The sequence below is a fragment of the Panulirus ornatus genome, chromosome 63 (genome assembly GCF_036320965.1).
Source record: "Panulirus ornatus isolate Po-2019 chromosome 63, ASM3632096v1, whole genome shotgun sequence".
NCBI classification, from domain to species: Eukaryota; Metazoa; Arthropoda; class Malacostraca; order Decapoda; family Palinuridae; genus Panulirus; species Panulirus ornatus.
In genome coordinates, this window is record NC_092286.1 from 25,914,477 (window position 1) to 25,926,915 (window position 12,439).

Genomic DNA, 12,439 nt, shown 5'->3' on the forward strand with positions numbered 1-12,439 from the left:
TGTACTCATGACCAGTGTACATATGTACTCATGACCAGTGTAACATATGTACTCATGACCAGTGTAACATATGTACTCATGACAGTGTACATATGTACTCATGACCAGTGTACATATTACTCATGACCATGTACATATGTACTCATGACCAGTGTACATATTACTCATGACCATGTACATATGTACTCATGACCAGTGTACATATTACTCATGACCATGTACATATGTACTCATGACCAGTGTACATATTACTCATGACCATGTACATATGTACTCATGACCAGTGTAACATATGTACTCATGACCAGTGTACATATTACTCATGACCATGTACATATGTACTCATGACCAGTGTAACATATGTACTCATGACCAGTGTACATATTACTCATGACCATGTACATATGTACTCATGACCAGTGTACATATGTACTCATGACCAGTGTACATATGTACTCATGACCAGTGTACATATTACTCATGACCATGTACATATGTACTCATGACCAGTGTAACATATGTACTCATGACCAGTGTACATATGTACTCATGACAGTGTACATATGTACTCATGACCAGTGTAACATATGTACTCATGACCAGTGTACATATTACTCATGACCATGTACATATGTACTCATGACCAGTGTACATATTACTCATGACCATGTACATATGTACTCATGACCAGTGTACATATGTACTCATGACCAGTGTAACATATGTACTCATGACAGTGTACATATGTACTCATGACAGTGTACATATGTACTCATGACCAGTGTACATATGTACTCATGACCAGTGTAACATATGTACTCATGACCAGTGTAACATATGTACTCATGACAGTGTACATATGTACTCATGACCAGTGTACATATGTACTCATGACAGTGTACATATGTACTCATGACAGTGTACATATGTACTCATGACCAGTGTAACATATGTACTCATGACCAGTGTACATATGTACTCATGACCAGTGTACATATGTACTCATGACAGTGTACATATGTACTCATGACCAGTGTACATATTACTCATGACCATGTACATATGTACTCATGACCAGTGGTACATATGTACTCATGACCAGTGTACATATGTACTCATGACCAGTGTACATATTACTCATGACCATGTACATATGTACTCATGACAGTGTACATATGTACTCATGACCAGTGGTACATATGTACTCATGACCAGTGTACATATGTACTCATGACCAGTGTAACATATGTACTCATGACAGTGTACATATGTACTCATGACCAGTGTAACATATGTACTCATGACCAGTGTACATATGTACTCACGACCAGTGTACATATGTACTCATGACAGTGTACATATGTACTCATGACAGTGTACATATGTACTCATGACAGTGTACATATGTACTCATGACAGTGTACATATGTACTCATGACCAGTGTACATATTACTCATGACCATGTACATATGTACTCATGACCAGTGTAACATATGTACTCATGACCAGTGTACATATGTACTCATGACCAGTGTACATATGTACTCATGACAGTGTACATATGTACTCATGACCAGTGTAACATATGTACTCATGACAGTGTACATATGTACTCATGACCAGTGTACATATGTACTCATGACAGTGTACATATGTACTCATGACCAGTGTAACATATGTACTCATGACCAGTGTACATATGTACTCATGACCAGTGTAACATATGTACTCATGACCAGTGTAACATATGTACTCATGACAGTGTACATATGTACTCATGACAGTGTACATATGTACTCATGACAGTGTACATATGTACTCATGACAGTGTACATATGTACTCATGACCAGTGTACATATGTACTCATGACCAGTGTACATATGTACTCATGACCAGTGTACATATGTACTCATGACAGTGTACATATGTACTCATGACAGTGTACATATGTACTCATGACAGTGTACATATGTACTCATGACCAGTGTACATATGTACTCATGACCAGTGTACATATGTACTCATGACAGTGTACATATGTACTCATGACCAGTGTACATATGTACTCATGACAGTGTACATATGTACTCATGACAGTGTACATATGTACTCATGACAGTGTACATATGTACTCATGACCAGTGTACATATGTACTCATGACAGTGTACATATGTACTCATGACCAGTGTACATATGTACTCATGACCAGTGTAACATATGTACTCATGACCAGTGTAACATATGTACTCATGACCAGTGTAACATATGTACTCATGACCAGTGTAACATATGTACTCATGACCAGTGTACATATTACTCATGACCATGTACATATGTACTCATGACAGTGTACATATGTACTCATGACCAGTGTACATATGTACTCATGACAGTGTACATATGTACTCATGACAGTGTACATATGTACTCATGACCAGTGTACATATGTACTCATGACAGTGTACATATGTACTCATGACCAGTGTACATATGTACTCATGACAGTGTACATATGTACTCATGACCAGTGTACATATGTACTCATGACCAGTGTACATATGTACTCATGACCAGTGTAACATATGTACTCATGACCAGTGTACATATGTACTCATGACCAGTGTACATATGTACTCATGACAGTGTACATATGTACTCATGACCAGTGTACATATGTACTCATGACAGTGTACATATGTACTCATGACAGTGTACATATGTACTCATGACAGTGTACATATGTACTCATGACCAGTGTACATATTACTCATGACCATGTACATATGTACTCATGACCAGTGTACATATGTACTCATGACCAGTGTACATATGTACTCATGACCAGTGTACATATGTACTCATGACAGTGTACATATGTACTCATGACCAGTGTACATATTACTCATGACCATGTACATATGTACTCATGACCAGTGTACATATGTACTCATGACAGTGTACATATGTACTCATGACCAGTGTACATATGTACTCATGACCAGTGTACATATGTACTCATGACAGTGTACATATGTACTCATGACCAGTGTACATATGTACTCATGACCAGTGTACATATGTACTCATGACAGTGTACATATGTACTCATGACCAGTGTACATATGTACTCATGACAGTGTACATATGTACTCATGACCAGTGTACATATGTACTCATGACAGTGTACATATGTACTCATGACCAGTGTACATATTACTCATGACCATGTACATATGTACTCATGACCAGTGTACATATGTACTCATGACAGTGTACATATGTACTCATGACAGTGTACATATGTACTCATGACCAGTGTACATATTACTCATGACCATGTACATATGTACTCATGACCAGTGTAACATATGTACTCATGACAGTGTACATATGTACTCATGACCAGTGTAACATATGTACTCATGACCAGTGTACATATGTACTCATGACAGTGTACATATGTACTCATGACCAGTGTAACATATGTACTCATGACCAGTGTACATATGTACTCATGACAGTGTACATATGTACTCATGACCAGTGTAACATATGTACTCATGACCAGTGTAACATATGTACTCATGACCAGTGTAACATATGTACTCATGACCAGTGTAACATATGTACTCATGACAGTGTACATATGTACTCATGACCAGTGTAACATATGTACTCATGACCAGTGTAACATATGTACTCATGACCAGTGTAACATATGTACTCATGACCAGTGTACATATTACTCATGACCAGTGTAACATATGTACTCATGACAGTGTACATATGTACTCATGACCAGTGTACATATTACTCATGACCAGTGTAACATATGTACTCATGACCAGTGTACATATGTACTCATGACCAGTGTAACATATGTACTCATGACCAGTGTAACATATGTACTCATGACCAGTGTAACATATGTACTCATGACCAGTGTAACATATGTACTCATGACCAGTGTAACATATGTACTCATGACCAGTGTAACATATGTACTCATGACCAGTGTAACATATGTACTCATGACCAGTGTAACATATGTACTCATGACCAGTGTAACATATGTACTCATGACCAGTGTAACATATGTACTCATGACCAGTGTAACATATGTACTCATGACCAGTGTAACATATGTACTCATGACCAGTGTAACATATGTACTCATGACAGTGTACATATGTACTCATGACAGTGTACATATGTACTCATGACCAGTGTACATATGTACTCATGACAGTGTACATATGTACTCATGACCAGTGTAACATATGTACTCATGACCAGTGTAACATATGTACTCATGACAGTGTACATATGTACTCATGACAGTGTACATATGTACTCATGACAGTGTACATATGTACTCATGACAGTGTACATATGTACTCATGACCAGTGTAACATATGTACTCATGACCAGTGGTACATATGTACTCATGACCAGTGTAACATATGTACTCATGACCAGTGTAACATATGTACTCATGACCAGTGTAACATATGTACTCATGACCAGTGTAACATATGTACTCATGACAGTGTACATATGTACTCATGACAGTGTACATATGTACTCATGACAGTGTACATATGTACTCATGACAGTGTACATATGTACTCATGACAGTGTACATATGTACTCATGACAGTGTACATATGTACTCATGACAGTGTACATATGTACTCATGACAGTGTACATATGTACTCATGACAGTGTACATATGTACTCATGACAGTGTACATATGTACTCATGACAGTGTACATATGTACTCATGACAGTGTACATATGTACTCATGACAGTGTACATATGTACTCATGACAGTGTACATATGTACTCATGACAGTGTACATATGTACTCATGACAGTGTACATATGTACTCATGACAGTGTACATATGTACTCATGACAGTGTACATATGTACTCATGACAGTGTACATATGTACTCATGACAGTGTACATATGTACTCATGACAGTGTACATATGTACTCATGACAGTGTACATATGTACTCATGACCAGTGGTACATATGTACTCATGACAGTGTACATATGTACTCATGACAGTGTACATATGTACTCATGACAGTGTACATATGTACTCATGACAGTGTACATATGTACTCATGACAGTGTACATATGTACTCATGACAGTGTACATATGTACTCATGACAGTGTACATATGTACTCATGACAGTGTACATATGTACTCATGACAGTGTACATATGTACTCATGACCAGTGTACATATGTACTCATGACAGTGTACATATGTACTCATGACCAGTGTAACATATGTACTCATGACAGTGTACATATGTACTCATGACCAGTGTAACATATGTACTCATGACCAGTGTAACATATGTACTCATGACAGTGTACATATGTACTCATGACCAGTGTAACATATGTACTCATGACCAGTGTAACATATGTACTCATGACAGTGTACATATGTACTCATGACCAGTGTACATATGTACTCATGACCAGTGTAACATATGTACTCATGACAGTGTACATATGTACTCATGACCAGTGTAACATATGTACTCATGACCAGTGTACATATGTACTCATGACCAGTGTAACATATGTACTCATGACAGTGTACATATGTACTCATGACAGTGTACATATGTACTCATGACAGTGTACATATGTACTCATGACAGTGTACATATGTACTCATGACCAGTGTACATATGTACTCATGACAGTGTACATATGTACTCATGACAGTGTACATATGTACTCATGACAGTGTACATATGTACTCATGACAGTGTACATATGTACTCATGACAGTGTACATATGTACTCATGACAGTGTACATATGTACTCATGACAGTGTACATATGTACTCATGACAGTGTACATATGTACTCATGACAGTGTACATATGTACTCATGACAGTGTACATATGTACTCATGACAGTGTACATATGTACTCATGACAGTGTACATATGTACTCATGACAGTGTACATATGTACTCATGACAGTGTACATATGTACTCATGACAGTGTACATATGTACTCATGACAGTGTACATATGTACTCATGACAGTGTACATATGTACTCATGACAGTGTACATATGTACTCATGACAGTGTACATATGTACTCATGACCAGTGGTACATATGTACTCATGACCAGTGTACATATGTACTCATGACAGTGTACATATGTACTCATGACAGTGTACATATGTACTCATGACAGTGTACATATGTACTCATGACAGTGTACATATGTACTCATGACAGTGTACATATGTACTCATGACCAGTGTAACATATGTACTCATGACAGTGTACATATGTACTCATGACCAGTGTACATATGTACTCATGACAGTGTACATATGTACTCATGACAGTGTACATATGTACTCATGACAGTGTACATATGTACTCATGACAGTGTACATATGTACTCATGACAGTGTACATATGTACTCATGACAGTGTACATATGTACTCATGACAGTGTACATATGTACTCATGACAGTGTACATATGTACTCATGACAGTGTACATATGTACTCATGACAGTGTACATATGTACTCATGACCAGTGTACATATGTACTCATGACAGTGTACATATGTACTCATGACCAGTGTACATATGTACTCATGACCAGTGTAACATATGTACTCATGACAGTGTACATATGTACTCATGACCAGTGTACATATGTACTCATGACCAGTGTAACATATGTACTCATGACCAGTGTAACATATGTACTCATGACCAGTGTACATATGTACTCATGACCAGTGTAACATATGTACTCATGACCAGTGTAACATATGTACTCATGACCAGTGTAACATATGTACTCATGACAGTGTACATATGTACTCATGACCAGTGTAACATATGTACTCATGACAGTGTACATATGTACTCATGACCAGTGTAACATATGTACTCATGACAGTGTACATATGTACTCATGACCAGTGTAACATATGTACTCATGACCAGTGTACATATGTACTCATGACAGTGTACATATGTACTCATGACCAGTGTAACATATGTACTCATGACAGTGTACATATGTACTCATGACCAGTGTACATATGTACTCATGACCAGTGTACATATGTACTCATGACCAGTGTACATATGTACTCATGACCAGTGTACATATGTACTCATGACCAGTGTACATATGTACTCATGACCAGTGTACATATGTACTCACGACCAGTGTACATATGTACTCACGACCAGTGTACATATGTACTCATGACAGTGTACATATGTACTCATGACAGTGTACATATGTACTCATGACCAGTGTACATATGTACTCATGACCAGTGTACATATGTACTCATGACCAGTGTAACATATGTACTCATGACAGTGTACATATGTACTCATGACAGTGTACATATGTACTCATGACCAGTGTACATATGTACTCATGACAGTGTACATATGTACTCATGACAGTGTACATATGTACTCATGACCAGTGTAACATATGTACTCATGACCAGTGTAACATATGTACTCATGACCAGTGTACATATGTACTCATGACCAGTGTAACATATGTACTCATGACAGTGTACATATGTACTCATGACAGTGTACATATGTACTCATGACAGTGTACATATGTACTCATGACAGTGTACATATGTACTCATGACAGTGTACATATGTACTCATGACAGTGTACATATGTACTCATGACAGTGTACATATGTACTCATGACAGTGTACATATGTACTCATGACAGTGTACATATGTACTCATGACAGTGTACATATGTACTCATGACAGTGTACATATGTACTCATGACCAGTGTAACATATGTACTCATGACAGTGTACATATGTGGGTGTGATGGGTTGAGAGGCGTGTGTTGATGGATAGTGAGAGGCGTGGGTGTGATGGATGTGAGAGGCGGGGGTGTGATGGTTTGAGAGGCGTGGTTGGAGGTGATGGGTGAGAGGCGTGGAGAGTGATGGAGTGGAGGTGGGCGTGATGGGTGAGAGGTCGTGGTGTTGATGGGAGAGAGGCGAGGGTGTGATGGAGTGAAAAGGCGTGGGTGTGATGGAGTGAGAGGCGTGGGTGTGATGGAGGTGAGAGGCGTGGGCGTGATGGGTGAGAGGCGTGGGTGTGATGGAGTGAGAGGCGTGGGTGTGATGGAGTGAGAGGCGTGGGTGTGATGGGTGAGAGGCGTGGGTGTGATGGGTGAGAGGCGTGGGTGTGATGGAGTGAGAGGCGTGGGCGTGATGGGTGAGAGGCGTGGGTGTGATGGGTGAGAGGCGTGGGTGTGATGGAGTGAGAGGCGTGGGTGTGATGGAGTGAGAGGCGTGGGTGTGATGGAGTGAGAGGCGTGGGCGTGATGGGTGAGAGGCGTGGGTGTGATGGGTGAGAGGCGTGGGTGTGATGGAGTGAGAGGCGTGGGTGTGATGGAGTGAGAGTGGCATGTGGGAGAGCACGAGGCAGGTGAGGAGGTGAGAGTGGAGCTAGGAGAGTGGGTGAGAGGCACAGCACACAAGTGGGCAACCCACCAAGCACACAGGGTTCATCACCTTTCCCACCTGGGCCAGGTAGCGCCGGCAACTGTATCCTCGCCTGGCTCCTTCCTCTGTTCCTCATGGTAATACAGGAGGGGAGGCTCTCCATCCCTCCCCCCCCCAATCCTCCCCTCTCGTTTTTAATTTTCCAAAAGAAGGAACAGAGAAGGTGGCCAAGTGAGGATATTCCCTCTCAGGCCCAGTCCTCTGTGTTCTTAACGCTACCTCGCTAACGCGGGAAACGGCGACTACGTATGAAAAGGTATGATATAGAGACGTGGGTCACACACAGGGCGTATCCAACACATGGGTAAGACTGATGGGTAGAGACGTGAGGGAGGGTAAGAGGGAGGGTAAGATGGAGGGAGGGAGGGTAAGATGGAGGGAGGGAGGGTAAGGTGGAGGGAGGGAGGGAGGGAGGGTAAGATGGAGGGAGGAAGGGTAAGATGGAGGGAGGGAGGGAGGGTAAGATGGAGGGAGGAAGGGTAAGATGGAGGGAGGGAGGGAGGGTAAGATGGAGGGAGGAAGGGTAAGATGGAGGGAGGGAGGGAGGGTAAGGTGGAGGGAGGGAGGGAGGGTAAGGTGGAGGGAGGGAGGGAGGGAGGGAGGGAGGGAGGGTGACCTGGAATCACGTGACCCAGGGTCAGTATCCAGTGAGGAGGAAGATCCTCCAGCCAGGTGACCTGACCTCTGACCTTACACATGATGACCACCATCTGACCCGCTGACCTTGTGTGTGACCACCAGCCACTAACCAGCCAGCCACTAGGTCACAAGTCGTACATGATGTGGTTCACATACACATTCAGGAGGTCCCCCCCCCCACCTGGTCATGTCGCCACATTAATCAGGTCAACATATATATATATATATATTCACCTTCCTGGTGTCACATACGCCTTTAATGCCTCAAAAAGCCAAATTTTTACTAATCAATTTTTCAGTCAAGTTCAAATTGGCGTTATATACTCTTAGTTCAAGCAGGTCGCCAAATTAATACGCGTGACTGTAGGTTGGAAGGTAGTAGGTGGGTAGACTACTACAGTGGGTGGTTCACTCTACATGGGTGGGTAGGTTCAGTGTACATGGGTGGGTAGGTTCAGTCTACATGGGTGGGTAGGTTCAATCTACATGGTAAGTTCAGTCTACATGGGTGGGTAGGTTCAGTCTACATGGGTGGGTAGGTTCATTCTACATGGGAGGGTAGGTTCAGTCTACATGGGTGGGTAGGTTCAGTTTACATGGGTGGGTAGGTTCAGTCTAACATGGGTGGGTAGGTTCAGTCTACATGGGTGGGTTAGGTTCAGTTACATGGTGGGTTGGTTCATTCTACATGGGAGGGTAGGTTCAGTCTACATGGGTGGGTAGGTTCAGTCTACATGGGTGGGTAGGTTCAATCTACATGGTAAGTTCAGTCTACATGGGTGGGTAGGTTCAGTCTACATGGGTGGGTAGGTTCAATCTACATGGTAAGTTCAGTCTACATGGGTGGGTAGGTTCAGTCTACATGGGTGGGCAGGTTCAGTGTACATGGGTGGGTAGGTTCAGTCTACATGGGTGGGTAGGTTCAATCTACATGGTAAGTTCAGTCTACATGGGTGGGTAGGTTCAGTCTACATGGGTGGGTAGGTTCAGTCTACATGGGTGGGTAGGTTCAGTCTACATGGGTGGGTAGGTTCAAGCTACATGGTAAGTTCAGTCTACATGGGTGGGTAGGTTCAGTCTACATGGGTGGGTAGGTTCAATCTACATGGTAAGTTCAGTCTACATGGGTGGGTAGGTTCAGTCTACATGGGTGGGTAGGTTCAATCTACATGGTAAGTTCAGTTACATGGTGTGGGTAGGTTCAGTCTACATGGGTGGGCAGGTTCAGTGTACATGGTGGGTAGGTTCAGTCTACATGGGTGGGTAGGTTCAATCTACATGGTAAGTTCAGTCTACATGGGTGGGTAGGTTCAGTCTACATGGGTGGGTAGGTTCAGTCTACATGGGTGGGTAGGTTCAGTCTACATGGGTGGGTAGGTTCAGTCTACATGGGTGGGTAGGTTCAGTCTACATGGGTGGGTAGGTTCAATCTACATGGTAAGTTCAGTCTACATGGGTGGGTAGGTTCAGTCTACATGGGTGGGTAGGTTCAGTGTACATGGGTGGGTAGGTTCAGTCTACATGGGTGGGTAGGTTCAGTCTACATGGTATGTTCAGTCTACATGGGTGGGTAGGTTCAGTCTACATGGGTGGGTAGGTTCAGTCTACATGGGTGGGTAGGTTCAGTCTACATGAGTGTACATGGTGGGTAGGTTCAGTCTACATGGGTGGGTAGGTTCAGTCTACATGGGCACTAATACTCCCTCGCCAAAATATTATGGCGCTCGCGTCTTCATCCATCACGCCCGCCAAATTATTATCATCTTTAGTTTGGCGAGCATCATCATCATCATCGCCAAATTATTGCCATAATATTGTCTTCCAACACAAACAATTTAAACGTCTCTTCATATGAAGGTTCATTTTATAATGTACAATCTCTCTCTCTCTCTCTCTCTCTCTCTCTCTCTCTCTCTCTCTCTCTCTCTCTCTCTCTCTCTCTCTCTCTCTCTCCTACAAATTATCATAATCATGACAACCTGACATTCTAAACAACCACCAAATTTGTATATATTTACTGGATGCACGACCGCTCAGCTCATACGACAAATTATTATTTTGGTAATATTTTTATTGTGTATTGATTCACACATCATCATTGTTTCCATCATTATCTATCTATCTATCTATCTATCTATCTATCTATCTATATATATATATATATATATATATATATATATATATATATATATATATATATATATATATATATATATTCCTATGAGTCCACGTGGCATAATGAAGCAGGATAAGTTGCCAAGTGCACTTTCGTGTCATAATCACATCATCAACATCAGGGGAGACACAAGAGAGAAATATAACAGTCACTTGATGATATACAACCAAGACACCACGCCATTTGGTTAGGTTAGGTTAGGTAGGAGGAACATGTGAGTCAGGTCAGGTCATGTGAGTCAGGTCAGGTCAGGTCATGTGAGTCAGGTCACGAGGGGAGGCAGGTCAGGTCAGATAAGAGGCACATGTGGGTCAGGTCAGGCATGAAGGAAGACAGGTCAGGTCAGGTCATGTAGGAAGCACATGTGAGTCAGGTCAGGCAGGAGGGAAGTCAGGTCAGGTCATGTAGGAAGCACATGTGAGTCAGGTCAGGCAGGAGGGAAGTCAGGTCAGGTCATGTAGGAAGCACATGTGAGTCAGGTCAGGCAGGAGGGGAGTCAGGTCAGGTCATGTGAGTCAGGTCAGGGAGGAGGGGAGTCAGGTCAGGTGGCACGTTGTGACGAACTTAAAATGATCAATACATCAGCTGCTTGAGGGGGGGGGGGGACCTGCCACAGGTGTGGACCAGCTGGGGGGTGTAGGTGTATGGGGGGTGAGGGGGGTGTAGGTGTATGGGGGTGGAGTAAGACAGTGGTAAGCAGAAGAGGTGTAGTGATCATCACAAGTGTACTACACTCCAACCATCATCCCCCCCCCCCCACACACCAGCTGTGGGTGTTACAGATGGACCCTGTCATCCTGGTGTATACATACATACACACGGTACCTCCTACACTTGACCGTTACCCACCCGGCAACACGACCTTACCACACCTGGGTACCACGGTACGACCCATACATACTAGGTACGACCCCTACATACGACGGTACGACCCCTAGGTACGACCCATACATACGACGGTACGACCCCTAGGTACGACCCATACATACGACGGTACGACCCATAGGTACATTATTATCACTATTATTATCATTA